This window comes from Xenopus laevis, chromosome 7S (assembly GCF_017654675.1).
Source record: "Xenopus laevis strain J_2021 chromosome 7S, Xenopus_laevis_v10.1, whole genome shotgun sequence".
Taxonomy (NCBI): domain Eukaryota; kingdom Metazoa; phylum Chordata; class Amphibia; order Anura; family Pipidae; genus Xenopus; species Xenopus laevis.
The window spans coordinates 22,240,435-22,260,805 of NC_054384.1; positions in this window are offsets into that span (position 1 = coordinate 22,240,435).

Consider the following 20,371-nt stretch of genomic DNA (forward strand, 5'->3'; position numbering starts at 1 on the left):
AGGGGCAGATTTATCAAAGGTAGAGGTGAATTTTCGAATTTAAAAAATTTGAATTTCGAGCTATTTCTGTGTACCTCGACTCGGGAATAGTCCAAATTCGATTCAAATTTGAAAATCATTCGGAAATTCGAATATCGAAATTTATCATGTACTCTTTAAAGGGCATGTAAAGGCAAAAAAAAATCCCATTTTTACTTTCTTTAATGAAAAAGAAACCTATCTCCAATATACTTTAATTAAAAAATGTGTACAGTTTTCATAAGAAACCTGACTGTATGCAGTGAAATTCTCCCTTCATTTACTGCTGTGGATAGGAATTGTCAGATGGTCCCTAACTGCTCTGCAGGGAAACAATCATACTTATGAACAGCAGGGGGAGCCCCCGCCTTACTTCCCAGCCATGCAGAACTCAAGCAGCTTTGTTTATGACGATCCCTAAGCAGCCCAGACCACTCTGAGCATGTGCACAGTCTTAGTCTTGCAAAGTTGTTTAACAAAGTTACAAGATGGTGACCCCCTGTAACCAACTTTGAAAGCATAAATTATTTGTTTGATTAGGCTTGTTGTGCAGTAAGTTTATGTTTATATTTAGTATACAAAATACAGCATTTCTAGCCCTTTAAAAATTTGACTTCGACCATTCGCCATCTAAAACCTGCCGAATTGCTGTTTTAGCCTATGGGGGACCTCCTAGAACATATTTGGAGTCAATTGGTGGACTTTGAAAAATCTAAGGGTTTTTTTTGGGAAAAACTTTGATTTGAATTCAATTAAATGCGCTATTACTTCAAAACTATTCAAATTCACCCGAATACGGACCAATTTGATTGAAAACGGACCTATTCAGCCAAAAAAAACCTTCGACTTAATTTCGGTTGGTCTTTTTGAAGTCAAATTTCGAAGTTTTTCAAATTCGAAATTTGACCCTTGATAAATATGCCCCTTAATGTGGGCAGCTGTAGGGTACTGGGGGCATATTTACCCCAATAAACTCCCATAAACTCAAAATGCGGAAAAAAAAACCTGGCTAATTTAAATTCCGATGAATAGGATCGACTGACAAACTCAAATTCGAAAAAAAAAAGGTTTTTTTTTCAAAAGTTCACCAAACAACTCCAAATTGATTGTTGGCTAAAACAACAATTCGGCGGGCTTTAGAATAGGCGAATAGTCTAATTTGAATTCTTAAAGGGATAGTACATGATAAATTTCCAAATTCTATTTTTTTTTTAAACTCAAATCGGATTTGGACTATTCTCTAGTTGAATTACACTAAAATAAACTCGAAATTCAAATTTAAAAATTTGAATTTTCAATTTGACCCTTGATAAATCTGCCCCGTAAAGTGTGTAATTCGGCTCACATGGAAATAATATGTTTAAACTCATACCAATAACCTCAACAAATACATGTGTGTAATATGGAGCAACAGATAAGCTCATCTAGTAAAAACCATCTGGTAATCAAGCCCTTGTTTTACCATGGCAGCTTTGGAAAGACGGCTCCCAATGTATAGTTTAACAACGGTGTCAACAAGGACCTAAGTGAGGACAAAACAAAAGGATGCAGCTGTAAACACAGACACCGGACCCTTGTCCTTTCCAGTACGCTGAGACTGAAATGGGTGTTTTTTTTTAATTCAGAGGAAACCAGAAACCATGGGGTAATGCGCAACCTAAAGTAATATTTGTTTTTCTTCCTGTTATATCCTTGATCATCCAAGACTAAATTTCCTGCCAGGCACAGAATCAAAGCCAAGCTGAGCTTCACAAAGGGCAAATCATTTACTTGGAACCTGCATGGTGCTTAAATGGAACTGTTTAGCATCTAGTGATCATCTGCATATAGTACTTTAGGAAATATTAAAGGGATAAAGACATGGTTTAAATGCATTGTCACCCTGATATATTCTGCAGGTGAACCCCCCCCTAAAATGGGCAGTGGTGAAGCAGATCCTGACACTAAGGGGGTCATAAGAACCCTTTGACCCCTTACCCCTTCCCGGTTTTCTGCCTGCACCTCATAATGTATGAACATTTTAGGGGAAGAAGGACCTTTTTGTTTCATGGGTGGCCCAGGTAAGTCACGTTGCTTCCATGAACGCACCCAATTGTCAGAGCTACAGTTGTTTCTAATTTGAACTACACTACAGAGCAATAGACGTCAGGTATTTGCACACAGATTAGTAAACTGGCCCAGGAATGTCAGGTTGCTGTATTTCCATAAATAGGGGGTTTTACAAAAAGTGTCAAACTCAAAATAGTTTAAAAACATAGCATCCATTTAAAATTAGGGGTGCACTAGTAATGTGCGGGCCAACCCGATACCCACGGGACCAGCGGGTCGGGCGGGTTTCAGGCCGACCTTGCATGTTTCTTTGCGGGTGCGGGTTGAGCTCTTCTCCTGCTCTCCCCGCTTGCCACCATCAAATTGCTGGCTTCCAGTTTCCGGGTTCGTCTTTTATAGACACTCACCCCTCCCCTTTTGTGATGTCATCTGCGGGGCGGGTCTATAAAAGCAACACGGAAGTGCGGATGCAGGCGGGCGTGAGCCAAGGGAGGGCGGGTCGAGTGTGGGTCGGGGAAATCCTGACCCGCACATCACTAGGGTGCACCAAATCCACTATTTTGGATTCGGCCCAACGCCGGAATCCTTCTCAAAAGATTCGGCCGAATACTGAACAGAATCGGAATCCTGATTTGCATATGCAAATTAGGGGTGTGAAGGGGAACACATTTTTACTTCCTTGTCACGTAATCACGTAATTTCTCTCCCGCCCCTAATTTGCATATGCAAATTCGGATTTGGTTCGGCCGGGCAGAAGGATTCGGCCGAATCCGAAATCCTGCTGAAAAAGGCAGAATCCTGAACTGAATCCTGGGTTTGGTGCATCCCTATTTAAAATAGATACCAGTGCACAAAATGCAGCTCTCCAACTGCAACTGAATAAATATTTGAAACCCTTGGAGCTGGAGTTGTGCAACCACAGTATGATGAATCAGACCTCAGTAAGGGGATGCTCTGGCATCAGTCCCAGACTGGCAATCTGTAGATCTTGGCTAATGCCAGAAGGGCTACTTATAAGATGCCGTAACAGTCACAATTCAATGGGCTGGTGGGGGCTGTTTGGACCTCTGTGTACTTGAAATGCCAGGGCCCAGTTTGAACCCCAGTCCAGGCCTGTCTGACGTCAGTCTCCAAAAATCCTTTATTGGGATGGGGCATTCGGTCAAGCACTAACTATAACATGCAGCAATTCATTTTAAAATGTCCATATGTTAGATTTACTGGTCGATGTGAATCATTCATGAAACACTGGATAAATCTTTTTCATTACCGGAAAAGCAATTTCTATTGGATCTAGAGCCAAATGACCTTTTCCTTTATCTATTTATAACATGAAGTGGACAGACCTTTCCAGGCAACACCAAGGGGCGCCCGCATAATAGTTTATTTAACAATATTTTTTATATATGACAAGCTACAAACTGGTTTTTTTTCCTAAAAAATTTAAATTATTTTAAATTATACAATTATTATTGCATTAATACTAAAAAGAGTTGTATTGCTTTTTATCTGGTGTTTAGTTTGCAGTCTGAAGGGCATGGATTATACATTCTGTTGTGTTAGTTATGTACTAAATGACACGGACAGATTTAGCTGCTGTGCTACCTGTACACCATAGGGCAAAGACAGAATTCTATTCTGTGCTACATGTAGTTCTGTATAGGGACACAAAATAATAAAGGAGTTTTACACACTCTATTTAACATACAGACAAGGAGCTTACCCCCTTTATTGTGATCACCTCTGCATCAATGTTTTGGGGGGATGTGAGCCATCCCTTCATCTGGATTAAACACACCAAATAAAAATAAAAAAGCCACCGCCCCAGCCTTTCTTGAAAGCTGAACTAATTGTAGCAAGAAGCTTTGGTTTGTAATGTTAACAGGTCCATCAAGGGAGCGGGGTGCATAAGAACTATTTAATTATCTACCTCACAAGGACCAAACATGGAGTCGTTTCAGTTTTCCTGTTTTCCCTGTTAATGGAGAAGAAAAGGTCTTTTTACTTGGGGGTGCCAAAAGTTAGAACCCTCAAGTAAATCGCATGTACTTACCTGAAACCCCAGGCCGGTGCACCTGTTAGGAGAAAACTGCACCGGGCTGCGATTCTTCCAGAGAGCACCACGGAGCAACGGCTTTCAGCTTTTTCTTTCTTTAAATTTCCCAGGGCAGACGCATGCGCAGTAGAACAAAATAGGCGGCTTTTTCGTTTAAGTTCGGCTTTTTGCTCTACTGCACATGTGCAGCTGCAAGAAATCCCGGCCCGCTGCAGTTTTCTCCTAATAGGTCTACTGACCCGGGGTTTCAGGTAAGTACATGCGATCATTTGGGGGGTGCCTAACTTTTGCATGAGCCCTATTCATTGCACTTGTGTTAATAGGAGGTATGCTGCCCCTTTTTCAAACTTTTCAAAACTGCCATTAACTATCCTTTAATTCTGCCTGATTTTGACCTTCATCAGTTCTTGGATTACAATACTTGCTCTTAAACTTAAAGGAGAAGGAAAGTCGTTTACCACTTGGGGAGCCAAATGTTAGACATCCCCATGTGAATGTATTCACTTACCTAAAACCCCGGGCCGGTGCTCCTATCAGCAGAAAACTGCACCGGTCCGGGGTTATTCCAGCGAGCACCACGGAGCGCTTCTCTTCTGCCTTCTTCTTTCTTCAAATTTCCCAGGGCAAACGCACGCGCAGTAGAATGAAAAACCCGACTTTTTTGTTAAAGTTCGGCTTTTCACTCTAATGCGCATGCGCAGCTGCAAGAAAAAAGAAGAAGCCGGAAGAGGAGCGATCTGTGGTGCTCTCTGGAATAACCCCGGGCTGGTGCAGTTTTCTGCTGAGCACCGGCCCGAGGTTTCAGTTAAGTAAATACATTCACTTGGGGGTGCCCCCAAGTGGTAAACGACTTTCCTTCTCCTTTAAACCTAATTATGGCTTGAATAAAGATTTCTTCTTGTCTGGCATAAGGACCCAAAAGAGGGTCAGTGAAAACAACACTTGCAGAGCTCGCTGTCTTCTTAGAACTTTTAAAGGATGATTCCTGGTGTTTTCATTCCATTATTTTGCTGAGAAAAAGTGCCTTTACTTGTACCTTTGCCCTTAGACAGCTTTGAGACACTTCTATGATAACATGATTATAAATATAAGAGTGTTCTTTTTTTATGAAAAGATAGATGACATATTTGTGGTATGGGAGCGCAGAAGAGGGTTTGGTTTAAGAATTTGCGGACAGCATTTTTTTTATCCACCACAAACATTTCTGTTTTGGAATAAAAATGGTGCTGTTAATGTTCACATCAATAAAAATGAAGTCAGATTTGATGGCTTCTTTATTATACTTCATTATATTCATTTGATGGGAAATGTTATGCAGAATCTTTCTCTTTTAGAAGCTGCAGAGATATTGAGAAGGTTCTTTATTTGAAACAGGGATGGTCAGTCTTTGCTTTCAAACACAACTATTTGTTCTGTAATATCTTTAATGCCCTTGTTGACTTTGGCTTATAAGGGCAATATTATCAAATAATTGGGGTTCTATTTATATTAAAAGGGGTGGTTTACCTTTTAGTTCAATTTTAGTATGTTATAGAATGGCTAATTCTAAGTTAGAATTAGTCCACTACTTGAACACGACATGTTGTGTACAAGTAGTCGACTAATAAAAGGATAACCACAGCATTAATTGCTTGTAGAGTGCTCTCCTCATTTCCTTATAAATTGACCAATTCCCACTATTTGTTAAATAAAATTTGTAAACGTAGAACTTTGATGGTAACTTTTTGGCAACATTGTAGATTCTACAGAATGCATTTATAAATTATATGGAATATTATCTTGTGAGAGAGACACAGAAGATGAGAAAAGGCAACTTCTAGTAATGGCAAATGCTTGCTAGCCGCACTTCTGCAATCAGTATAAGTAGGAGTCACTTTGACCTTACTATGCTTTATTTTAGCCTAATGGAATGCTTTTCTATACATACATTGTCTCACACGCCCATTTGGCCTTATTTCCTGTGGAAGTAAATTCCATCATGTTATATTTCCTATTGCATTTCTTAGTGGTGTTCTGCTGCCTCATGACTTCGTCCCAATATTGCTAGTCCCTCTGATACCAATGTCATACATTAGGGAGTAAATAACCTACCAGTAATGCACACGAGTGCTAGTTATGATCTTGTCTCTGAGATAATTGGATTCTCTGAGGACATTTGGATTGGCTTTTTTCTAGCAGCCATTTAGGGTTTCTATTATTTCTTGCATTGAGCAGGGAGAAGACTGATACAATAGCAAGATACTGTGTATAGCCAGTCATAAAGTATTTGTCAGTTTGGCCAGTAGCATACCAAAGTGTATTGGAGTGTATGGCAACCTGCTGCAATATATAGAGCTAGTACTAAAGTTCCTTTTTGCTTTTAGTTTTATAGGATGTGTTGCATTCTTTCATGTGTAAGGGTGGTGGCCCACGTGAAGATTCTGGGGAGATTAATCGCCCAGCAACAAATCACCCCTACTTCGGGCGACTGATCTCCCCAAATGGCTTCCTGCCGGCAAGAATGGCCGGTGGGATGGCATACATTTCCGAAGTCGCCCGAAGTTGCCTCAAACTTCGAAAATCCAAATCGATTCGTATGCCATCCTGCCAGCGATTCGTATTCTTTCGGGAGGAAAGGCATTTCAGGTCACCTGAAGAAGAGAAGATTTGTTGCTGGGTGACTGTTCTCCCCCGAATCTTCACATGTGCCACCACCCTTAAGGTGGTGGCAGACAGGGAGATTAGTCGCTCAGTAATAAATTGAGTCCATGGCAGGGTTCCAGCCCAAATGCTACAAGGTGGTTGGGGCAACTGCTTCCAGACTTGCTGCCTCTTAGGGGATACTTTGGTAGGTAGAAGATTTTTCCTGTTGTACACAACTGCATGAAGAGCCATGTGACATTATAATAGGCAGTGTGGGTAGATTAGTTGCCCGCAGTAGAGGAGATTTGTTGCTGGGCGACTAATCTCCCCATCTGCCATCACCATTAGCACTCCTTAAATAGAGTATATATGCCTTTCCCATTCCTCCCAAATATGCATTTCCCAAAGCAGCACTACAGTTTTTTAGACATGGCTGATGTTACATCCAGCTATTTGCTGTGACCCCTGAGACTTAGACCCAGCTATTACATACTTTATACTGCACATACACACCAAGGATACAGAGCCTTTAAAGGTTACAATGACAAGAACTAACAATGATGCAAAAAAGTATCTAGGTAGGGTCAGTGGACATAACAAAAGCAGAGTGACAAAGCTGTCCTGAAGGATGACAGATGCAGAGGAATTTTTAGTATAGCCAAGGATGGAAAAAGTCTGAATCCGAAAATCCGGCCTACTGAGGTTGTATATAAGTCAATGGTAAAGGTCCCTATCCTATTTGAAAGTTTCTGTGGTCTGCGCTGGAATTAAAATTCAACTGTTTCTGACTTTTCGGGGAAAAATCCAAATCGCTTGATTTTTTTGGGCTTTTTCTCTCGAAAAATGAATTGATTCGGATTTTCACTCTATTTTTCTTGTTTGTCCCGATCTGATTAAATTGTGCTTTTTTCTTAATAAATAAGGTCAAATCATGGATTCTAGTTCAGTCTGACCTTTTTTTTACTAATATGCCCCTAAGTTTTGGACTTTTTGGACTGCCCCCAGTAGCTCCCCATATTCTTTTCTGCCAATTCACTGCACATGTGCTGTACTGCTGTCTGCTTAGGGACTAACGCACAATAAACTGAACACTAAACTGAACATATAGGGGCAAATTTACCTAGGGTCGAATATCGAGGGTTAGTTAACCCTCGATATTCGACTGCCGAATTGAAATCCTTCGACTTCGAGTATCGAAGTCGAAGGATTTAGCGCTATTTCTACGATTATACAATAGAAGGAATAATCATTTGAACGATTCAAAGGATTTTAATCCATTGATCAAAGGATTATCCTTCGATCAGAAAATTGTTAGGAAGCCTATGGGGACCTTCCCCATAGGCTAACATTGGCCTTGGTAGGTTTTAGGTGGCGAACTAGGGGGTCGAAGTATTTTTTTAAAGAGACAGTACTTCGACTATCGAATGGTCGAATAGTCGAACAATTTTTAGTTCGATTCGTTCGAATCTAAGTTGAAGGTTGAAGGTCGAATTAGCCCATTCGATGGTCAAAGTAGCCAAAAAACCATTCGAAATTCGAAGTTTTTTTCCTCTATTCCTTCACTCGAGCTAAGAAAATGGGCCCCTTACAGTATGTCATAAAAATGTCACAATATTAGGTGGATTAGTAAACAGTTCTCGTTATTGGTTCACGGCAGCTCAAAAACCAACACAATTAACATCAGAATTTAATAATTAGCCCTGTAACATCAGCTTATATGACAGGCAAACCTCATTTATTATAGAGATGATGAAACTTTAGGCTGGTTCAATAAGTCTAGTATATAAAATCTGGCTTTTCTACCCATATTAATTTCTAAGGTTTGGTTCTCCTTTAAGTGAATTAAATGTAGCATTTGTCAAGGGCCTCCGGTAAACTTGTTTGTTCAATTTGGGGTTTTCTTGTTCCTTTTAATTAAGAAATATATATTGTTTTTGTTATTATTATTATTATGGGAAAACACTGAAATTGAAAGAGTCATTCTAGCTTCCTGGTTCTTACCAGCTGGGTAAAATAAATTGCCAGTCCACTGAGGATCCCTCTGTATAAACCAGAAGTAAAAAAAAAAATTAATAAAAAACATAGATTTTCTTAATTAAAGCAGGTGGCAAATAGTATGATCATCACAAGCCACATTTGTTTGTACACTGCCCCTTAGAGTTGGGCTTAAAATTGGGGGCATTAATGTTCTGTATGTTAAAATTAAATAAATTATTTCTGAGAAGAATGTACAAGCTCAGTTCACTTACTCCCAGAATTGTTTTGTGATTTGAAAATGTTTATGGACTATTAGGTGCAGCCTCAATATTGGGCATGGCTTGTTTAAACACAAGCAATAATGGTGGTGATGATTATAAATACTCATATGACCGCACTCAAAGCCTGTGCACAATTCTTCTGGTTTTATGTACAGCTGGAAATGCAGAAATATTATAAAAATGTGCCTTTTCTTTTTGTTGTTTTTTGTGGTCTGTGCTTTTCTTTAGAGATATTAAAAACAGTTTTTAAAGAATGTGTTTTAATTCTTGTAAGAAGTTCCCCAAAATAAGCACCCCTTTCTTGCTTGCAAAGCCTGAAGGATTAGGTTGCTTAGTCCCTAGGGAAAAACAAACAACGTTTTTCAGAATGAATGAGAAACTGAATGGGCATTGTAGGTATTCATACTATATATGTACTTGCACCTTTACATTACATTACAATTTTGGTCAGAGCCAATGCACCATTGAGACTTAATCTAACTTAATCTTAATTTAGCAAGATTTCTGGAAAATCATGGGGCAGTTGCAAGACTTCACTATTCACAGATGATAACCAGAAGCAAGGATGAGAGTCCACTTTGTTATCCCATGGTATGGATTGAAAATACCAATTTAAAACCAGCTAACCAGCAAATTTTTGGCGAAACGAAACTGCTCAAATTTGTCGATCCTTACTGCACAGAGCCCACTGAGCATGTGAGTGTCACAGACACTTTCCAAGATGGTGACCCCCTGTCACAAGTTTGAAGTCCTGGATCTTTGCTGCTATTGACAAGCTGAAACTTTAGGCTGGTGCAATAAGTTCAGTATATAAAATATGGCATTTTTAGCCACATTCATTTTTAGGGTTTAGTTCTCCTTTAAGTGAAGCAATTTTATTGCACTGGAAACTGGCCATTTAAGAAGGTTATTTTTTATGTGACAAACCCACATATGGAAGTAATAGTATGCAAGGTAAAACGTTTAGATTAACCCCAGAGGAACAGCTATACGATTTCAAAACATGGGATTAAACCAGCCAAAAGGGAATAGTGATAAAGAAAGTCAGAGGAAGTATTCTATGGCATCATATGAATAATACGTCATATACATAAATGTTTGCATATGCACTTGGATTAAATTGTATTGTTTCAGACCTTGCCAATTAATTTGTAGCAACCAAAAATCCACTATGCAGCAAGGGTAAGTAAAAACACATGTAAGTGAAGTCCTGCTGTACGGGTGCTGGCAGCTACATGATTTGGTACGCTTATAGTGGCTGACAAGCTGGACTTGCACTGACTTGCATCATTTCACCAATTTTATTTGGTTATTGAGGTTCAGCTAGCAAGTAGGAAGATGCCAGCTCTTGGTTTCTAGTGTTTAGAAGGGAATCATTGGAACTCTTTTGTTGAACAAAGATAAGTTACCTTCAACTAACACTGATGGTGAGATATTATAACAGGTGCAAAATATTCTTCTTTTATAGAAAATCGTGGCATCGCTGATTTACTGTTTTAAAGCAAACGTCTAATTGGCTGATATGGGTTAGTAGACATAGTAAGGGCAGAGACACATTCTGAGATTCGTGGAGATTAGTTGCCCATCGACAAATCTCCTCTTCTTCGGGGACGACTAATCTCCCTGAACTGCCTCCCGCCAGCTAGAATGTAAATCTCCAGCAGGATGGCAATCGGTGCGCTTCATTTTCTGAAGTCGCCGAAATTCACTTGATCTTGATTTTAGGGCAATGTCACAATGAGAACTGAATTTCCAGGCCTTTGCTATCCTTTATCTCAGGGATCCCCAACCTTTTAAACCTGTGAGAAACTGGTCCCCTTTAAGCAGAAGAGGCAGCACAACTATAGTGCAAGGAGAATGTTTGGATGGCAATAACTTCAATAAATACACACAAAATGTGTGCCTGATTTCTAGCATGGCCAATTGCCCCTGGTTGATTTTAATGATAATCACCTTCACCCAGTCATTGCACTCCTGAGGCCTATATGCTCCTTTTCTGAGTTGCGTTCTATTAGGTGTCTGCCCTCTACCTCTACCATATGCATCATTCAGAGATGCAAGGTACAGCACCGCAGGGCACTCAGCACACATAGGGCCCTGTTCATCCAGGCACTCAGTGAAGAGCACAGTACACAGGCGATGCAATTGCTCTAAAATGAGCACTAAGGAGCATTCACTTGCACTCCCTGTGACCCGTTTTTAGTGTCTTGTGTTTATATTGAACAGATTGGGTAAACATAATAAAAGATACCTACAGTATAGGCACTAGTAAAAGTTGTTATTTAATATCATTTTTGCCCCTAGTGGACCTTTTCTCACCTTCACAATTGGGTTGTTAGTGTTTTGGCTGTATGTGAACTAAGCTATTTGAACAGTGGCGGAACTACCGGGGGAGCATGGGGTGCGAGCGGGCCAGGGCCCGCACCCCCTCAGGGCCCCCCAGCAGTCTGTGCGCCACTAACAAATGCGGCCAAATGCGGCCGTACGGAGGGGGCTGACCCGGCTGCACGTCACGCACCAGGGCCCGCCCCCTCTAGGATCGCTACTGTATTTGAAGCATCAATTATCCAAATTGTATTCTGCCATCTGCATACTGTTCCTTTAACTCATCGGTCCCATACTGCTCGTGAACAACATGTTGCTCACCTATCCCTTGGACGTTGCTCCCAGTGGTCTCAAAGCAGGTATTTCTTTTTGAATTCTTGGCTTGGAGGCAAGTTTGGTTGCATAAAAAACAGGTGTACTGCTAAACAGAGTCTCCTGTAGCCTGCTGGTCCACATAGGGGCACCCACTATGTAAATCCGGCCCTGAATCTATTGATTACCATTTGCACATCTTCTGCATCTAACACAGGCACATGTTCTTGTTACTGAACAGAACAAACATTACACGCCGCACTAGATATGTGTTTTTCTGCACAATTGAGCCCTGCTGATAGGGATATGGAGTATCTGATATCAGTCAGCTTTCTGTCAAGTGTTATTTTATTGGCTTCCCATTTGGCATCACAGATGTTCTCCACATGTGAGATAAAATATGCCTATTCTGTCCTTTGTAGTTGTTATTCTGTTATTCATGCTGCTCTGATTTAAAGTCGAGAATATGTGGCACAAAACTGCCTTTTAGTAGAAGTGGGCAATTATTTTAAAGATGAGCTCCAAACATATGGTCCATCAACAGCTATTTGACAACAAATTCCAGCACCTATAACTGCTTTTGGTTAAGCAAGATTGAAATATTCCCCCACTGCTATTGTATCTGCCTCTATAGACACTACTTTACAAGTACAGGCAAGAGGGGAATATATGACTTTCTACAGTTTTTATATCTTTTGCATGGCCCCACTTAGGGCAGGTTAAAGGCAATGGCTGAAGATAGTGATACCTTTGGCAGTTGTTTTTCCTTTTGATTTTTTTCTGTCTGTCCTGAATGCCAAGATATTAATGAAATTAGAAATGGTTAATATTTATGCACCTGTAAGTACACAGGTTGTTTCTGTAACACTTACGAATATATATACTGTAATTGCTTTTAAAAAAGATTTGGAAATTCAGGTATTTTAGTTTAGCTTTTTGTCTTTGATTATACATTTTATAATCCATAGCAATGAATCAGCAATAAGCTTTGATCAGTCCCATATGCAAATAGAATAATAAAAGCAAATGTCTGATGTTGGTTATTGCATGTGGAATACATTTGCAACATGTTAAGCTCAAATCTTGCTCACAAAGCTTAATCTCTTTGTACTCAAAGCACATTTTGTTACTGTCATCTCTTAGGGTGTTGGCGTAAACTATAAGATGTCCATGGGAGGCATGTACTGTAATAGGGCATAGAACCACCAAAAACCACCAGTGCATTATAGCTATCAATTCTGACTCTCTGTTGGAAGGATGTGGCTTTATTGTAGGTGTTTTAAGGTAACATAGGCTTGATTAACCTGAAAGCTCACTAGATCTAATACTAATAAAAACACATATGTCAGATTCTGGAGCACATCTAAGGCCATAGTTGCCTCCATCATCAACAAAACATGAGCTACTAATATTTTACATGGAATAATAACGCCACATCCTTCCAACAGAGAGTCAGAATTGATAGCTATAGTGCACTGGTAGTATTTGGTGGTTCTATGCCCTATTATTATAGTACATGCCTCCCATGAACATCTTATAGTTTACGCCAACACCCTAAGAGCCTCAGAGATGTATTTATTCCTAAAGTGCTGCATTTCTTGAGATTGTTTCAATTGCCAAATTATCCTTAATACAAAACCACAAATGCAGCAGAGTTGATAATACAATACATTTTGTTGACTTACCTTATTATCACACTTCTAAAACAAACAGATACAATATGCATTAAACTTTCATTAAATCCTGAAACTATGGAATGAATTTCTAACCCATTTCTATATGGGGTGCCGTTTGTCCCAAATACATTCTGTATACAAAACTATCCCTAATACACAGAATGAATGTCTCTCATGTTATATAAGTATTTGTGACCATACACAGAGAAAACAAATATACAAAAGATTTATTTCTATTAAAGAATGAAAACAAAATCTGGTTAGTGCACAAAAGGATGTCATTATATCACAAACTCCATTCTGTACAGTTTAACAAGCAATCTGTCTCACAAATCTATAACCTCCATGTAACGGACGCACTTATGTGCAAAGTTACTTACAGAATGAATTATGTAAAAACAAAGTTGGACATAATATATAATAGTGTAACTAACTATTGCTTGTCAAGCTAGATTTAACTGACAAAATAGATATCTGTGACAGAAAGCAAGATTTTATAGTACAGGATTCATTCTTTCCACAAAATGACAGTTTTGTTTCACAAAACAGATAAAATAACCATTCTGTGAAGCAACACTGTCAGTCACATTCCTGAACCAATAAGAACAAAGCTTATTGCCATATACAAACAAGATGAGAAGTGGCCAGCTCTGCTCCACATGGCTAAGGCAAAGTATCTGACCTGCTATAGAGGGCGCCCTCTAATGTCCCCTGTGCTGCATAGTAATAAACATGAACAAACCTTTCCTAAAAGAGCTGCTGTTAAACACTACAGGTTCATAAATGGAAGTTTTTACAAATGGCTGAGAAATATAATGCTGCACTTATAATGATTGTAGAGAAAGAATATGCAAAACTTATATAAATATGTTGATCATTTTAGGTGATATGGCTATTCTTATTGTAGTAACCTACTTGTGTGGCCATTTTGGTTAAGGGCATTCCTGCTGTTTTGCCATTATCTTATTACTCACTTCCTGTCTAAGATGAGAGTAATTATGGGACAGGCCACACCCACCTGCGATGTATTAAATGTACCAGAAGTTACTGTGCATGTCTGGCTGCTTTGCCTGACTCTCAGAGTCAGTTATAAGTTTTGTATATGATAGTTAGACTCCAATGTCTCCTCCTAGCTGTAATCTTGCACCAATTAGCTTGTAGTAGTCTCTTAATAATGTGCTTAGCTATAGTTCAACTACGCTTTAGCCAGAGACTTGGGACTAGGGTTGCCACTTTTTTAAAAATGTTTTACCGGCTGCTGGGGGCGGGGACACAAAGGGGCGGACCGTGACGTCAAATGGGACGGGCCGTGACGTCAAAAGGGGCAGGGCCACACCACGGACGCTAGAAGAAGTAAACGAAAAGGCAAGTTCCAGGGGATTGGGGGCAGGCTGAGGGCTCCTTTTAATCGTATTACAAATTTACCGGCAGCTACATTGCCGGTTAATTTGTAATACCGGCCTTGGCAGGTATTTTACCGGCTTGGCCGGTAAAATACCGGCCGGGTGGCAACCCTACTTGGGACTGATCATGACATACCTCCCAACTGTCCCTTTTTCAGAGGGACAGTCCCTCTTTTGACAGCTCAACCTGAGGTCCCTCATTTGTACTGGAAAGTCCCTCTTTTCTCTGCACTGAACAGCCAGAGAAAAAAAAAACAAAGTTTCTAACTTAATTGGCTTTTGGCAGAGAGGCCAGTACAGCTAACAGGTGCAACTAAGATGCTTTATAACAATTTTGAGATAAGAAAATAAGTAATTTTAACAGTTTAGATAAGGAGAAATATTTTCACATTTTTATAACCTGCCAAACTTTGTAAAATGAACATGGTAATTAGGGGGTGCAGCCACAAAATGGGTGTGGTCAAAAAAATGCTGCACTACATGCAAAATAATTTTTTGTCTCTCTTTTTATTTCCAAAATGTTGGGAGGTATGGTTCAACTACTACATAATAGCTTTAGCCAGAGACTTGGGACTGATCATGTGCACAGTGCATACCTCCCAACTGTCCCTTTTTTGGAGGGACAGTCCCTCTTTTAACAGCTCAGCCTGCGGTCCCTCATTTGTACTGGAAAGTCCCTCTTTTCTCTGCACTGAACAGCCAGAAAAAGAAACAACATTTCTAACTTACAAGAAGTCATCTGTAGTGTGGGTACTTCAATGTGGTAAACAAATTACTCACCACGTAAGGGAAGTGGCCCAGGTGCACTGCCCTGAGCCCTCAGCATAGGGGACGGATGATCCGAAATGTAAAAAGGAGCAGGCACTAAATGAACGCAGACTTCCAGCAGGCACCAATTCAAAGTGTAAAGATCTTTATTGTGTCCAAAAGTTCTAACTTAATTGGCTTTTGGCAGAGAGGCCAGTACAGCTAACAAGTGCAACTAAGATACTTTGTAACAATTTTGAGATAAGAAAATAAGTAATTTTAACAGTTTAGATAAGGAGAAATATTTTCAAACTTTTATAACCTGCCAAACTTTGTAAAAATTACGGGGTGTGGCCACAAAAATGGGTGTGGTCAAAAAAATTTGACGCGCTACATGACAAAAAATTTTTTGTCCCTCTTTTTACTTCCAAAATGTTGGGAGGTATGACCACGCATTCTCTATAGTATGATGTGTAGGTTATATGAGCAGCCACTCCTGTGTACTGTGTGTAAACAAAAGGGGGTCATTTAGGCAGGAGCAATTTTAGGGGATCATAATCTATTTATATAGAAGCAACAAGCTGCACAATGCTTTATATTTATTTATAACAAAAGACTCTAATGATGCCATCCCCATACCTGCCCAGTGCTTAACCCTTTCACATCAGAGTGGGTTGAGGGGGGGCACAACTAGGGTTGCCACCCGGCCGGTATTTTACCGGCCTAGCCGGTAAAATACCTGCCAAGGCCGGGGCCGGTATTACAAATTTACCGGCAATGTAGCTGCCGGTAAATTTGTAATACGATCAAAAGGAGCCCTCGGCCTGCCCCCAATCCCCTGCAACTTACCTTTTTCTTTGCCTCTTCTGGCGTCCGCGGGTCTCCTTCGTGTGGCCCCGCCCCTTTTGACGTCACGCCCGCCCCTTTGACATCACACCCGCCCCTTTTGAGGCCCCGCCCCCAGCAGCCGGTAAAAAGATTTATAAAAGGTGGCAACCCTAGGACCAACACTAGAGCAGAGAGCACAACTGCGCCCATGTCACATGCATGTCCAGGGCCGCCAGCAGGGGGGACAAGTGTTCCGGGCCTGAAGGGGGGCCCAGAAGTGCTGCATTTTTCAAAGAGCCGGGTCCCCTTTACGAGCGCCCGAGCCATGCGGCCATTTCGCATATTACAGAATGCGGAAGTGCCGAAAAGACGAAATTGAAGTCCCGAAACGGCGAAAAGACCCGAATTCACGAAAGGAGGTGAAGTTGAAGTCCTGAAGCCTTTTGTTTACACACAGTACTCAGGAGTGGCTGCTCATATAACCTACACATCATACTAAACACAATCGGGGGAATGTAATAAAAATCGCTAACGGAAAAACTATTCGCAATGCGAAAAGTTATGCCTTTGCGCGAACCAATTTTGCTTTGTGCAAATTTAATATAGCTTTTGCGAGCCCGGAAACTGTTTAGCGACCACTTCCGACAGTGAAAGACCGTTTGCGAATTTTATAGTTTGCGCCAATGCGCAGTCAATGTAATAAAACTTCTTACTGAAAAAGTCGTTATGTTTGCTCCAAAAGATTACGACACCTTCATGCACTTCTTATGAGTGCACACTTAAAATTAGCAATGCGCAATTAAAATTCGCAATTCAATAACAGTTTAAGGAACAATATTACATTGCGAGATGTGGATTTTTAGTCTTATTGGTGCGAATTGTTTTGCTCTTTGCGACTTTTATTACATTCCCCTGAATGTGTGTGCACATGATCAGTCCCAAGTCTCTGGCTAAAGCTATTATGTAGTAGTTGAACTATAGCTAAGCACATTATTAAGAGACTACAAGCTAATTGGTGCAAGATTACAGCTAGGAGGAGACATTGGAGTCTTAACTATCATATACAAAACTTATAACTGACTCTGAGAGTCAGGCAAAGCAGCCAGACAAGCACAGTAACTTCTGGTACATTTAATACAACATCGCAGGTGGGTGTGGCCTGTCCCATAATTACTCTCAGCTTAGACAGGAAGAGGAACAGGAGTGAGTCATAAGATAATGACAAAACAGCAGGAATGCCCTTAACCAAAATGGCCACACAAGCAGGTTACTACAATAAGAATAGCCATATCACCTAAAATTATCATATTTATATAAGTTTTGCATACTTTTCATTCTCTACAATCATTATAAGTGCAGCATTATATTTCTCAGCCATTTGTAAAAACTTCCATTTATGAACCTGTAGTGTTTAACAGCAGCTCTTTTAGGAAAGGTTTGTTCATGTTTATTACTATGCAGCACAGGGGACATTAGAGGGCGCCCTCTATAGCAGGCCAGATACTTTGCCTTAGCCATGTGGAGCAGAGCTGGCCACTTCTCATCTTGTTTGTTTATGGCAATAAGCTTTGTTCTTATTGGTTCAGGAATGTGACTGACAGTGTTGCTTCACAGAATGGTTATTTTAGCTGTTTTGTGAAACAAAACTGTCATTTTGTGGAAAGAATGAATCCTGTACTATAAAATCTTGCTTTCTGTCACAGATATCTATTTTGTCAGTCAAATCTAGCTTGACAAGCACTAGTTAGTTTCACTATTATATATTATGTCCATCTTTGTTTTTACATAATTCATTCTGTAAGTAACTTTGCAGATAAGTGCGTCCGTTACATGGAGGTTATAGATTTGTGCGACAGATTGCTTGTTAAACTGTACAGAATGGAGTTTGTGATATAATGACATCCTTTTGTGCACTAACCAGATTTTGTTTTCGTTCTTTAATAGAAATAAGTCTTTTGTATATTTGTTTTCTCTGTGTATGGTCACAAATACTTATATAACATGAGAGACATTCATTCTGTGTATTAGGGATAGTTTTGTATACAGAATGTATTTGGGACAAACGGCACCCCATATTTCTACAGTGTGAAAAGGTGCAACTTGTTTAGATAACGCAAAAATAAAAAGTCTTGTAAAGGCAAAGTAGAGTCTGTATGATACAAAAGTAAACTGCAAATTGATTTATATTTAAGACAGGGGTCCCCAACCTTTCTTACTCATGAGCCACAGTCAAATGTAAAAAGAGATGGGGAGCAACATAAACAAGATTATATGTTATTGGGGTGCCAAATAAGGGCTATGATTTGCTATTCGGTAGCCTTTCTGCAATTGCACCGATTTTGCACTGTCCCCTGGGAAATGTAAAATCAGGGTTCCACTCTATCTGTCTATCAACTATCAATATTCTGTCTATTCTATCCACAATCTGCAATTTATCTATTCTTAATTGATTGGGAGGGCAGATAGGGTGTATTGCAGTGTTGTCCAACTTCTGTTATGTGTTTAACTGTTTTTATTGTTTTCAAATTAAACAAGCAGGATTTCAAACAAAGATCAAAGAACAAAGCTATACAACCCAACTTCTGTTGTACTGAGTGACAAATCGTCTCTTGTTCGGGTGACTAATCTCCCTGAACTGCCTCCCTGCCGGCTAGAATCTAAATCTCCGGCTGGGATGGCACTCGGAGCACTTCGTTTTCAGTCACCCGAAGTTTCCTCGTGAGGCAACCTTTCTTACTCATGAGCCACAGTCAAATGTAAAAAGAGATGGGGAGCAACATAAACAAGATTATATGTTATTGGGGTGCCAAATAAGGGCTATGATTCGCTATTCGGTAGCCTTTCTGCAATTGCCACCGATTTTGCACTGTCCCCTGGGAAATGTAAAATCAGGGTTCTACTCTATCTGTCTATCAACTATCAATATTCTGTCTACTCTATCCACAATCTGCAATTTATCTATTCTTAATTGATTGGGAGGGCAGATTGGGAAACATTAATGGTGTATTGCAGTGTTGTCCAACTTCTGTGGTACCGAGGGCCAGAATTGTTATGTATTGCAGGTGGGTTAAACTGAGCACAGGTGCAATTGGTTTCTATCCATATATCTATCTACAGTAGAACTCCAATATTACATCCCCCAATTTTGAGTTTTCCTGGAAACTGTGTTTTTTTTTCTGGATTCAATGGTTTCCCAGAATTTATGCGATTTTGACACGGCCCCCAAGGAAACTTAAAATTGGGGTTTGACTCTATCAAGAATCGATATTCTGTCTATCCGCACTCAATCAGATATATTCTTCTTCTCTATGCTTAATTGGCTCAAGAAGTTCCCCATGCTTCTGCACATTTATCTGCAGATCGTAGAACATTAATGGTGTATTGTTATATTGTGTGACATCTAGATCACACCTGTACAATTGGTGCTGATAATAGATCAGGTAATTATACTGACACTAATGTGATTCAAGATTGCTTGAAATATGACATCACTTGAGTGGTTTTGAAGAACTAAAAAAAACACCTGACACCAGAGCTTATGACTTAAGCTAGTGAGCGAGGCGTGGCAGCATTTAATACTATGGGGCAAATTCACTTAGAATAGCCACAAGTAGAACACATTATTTGTGTAATTTCTGCTAAATCTCTGAAAAATGCGAAGGAAAGAATTTCCCTGTGATTAAGCTAAATCGCCAAAATAGATATTTTACAATTTAATTTCGTGCAGTAATTCTAAAGGTCCCCATACACAGGCCGATAAAAGCTGTCGATAGACCAAGTCGGCAGCTTATCGGCCCGTGTGTAGAGCCCCCGACAAGCTTTCCCGATCGATATCTGTCCGAAAGTCGGGCAGATGGCGATCAGGCAGGTTAGAAAATCCCATCAGATTGCCTGCATCTTTTTGTTGATGCAGTCCCGCGATACAAACGCCCGTTTGGCCTCCGTTCTGCTCTGATCGTTGGGCCCTAGTGTCCACGATCGGATCAGCCTGATATTGCCCACTTCAATGTGGGCATATCGGGGAGAGATCCGCTCGTTTGCTGACATTGCCAAACGAGCAGATTTCTACGTCTATGG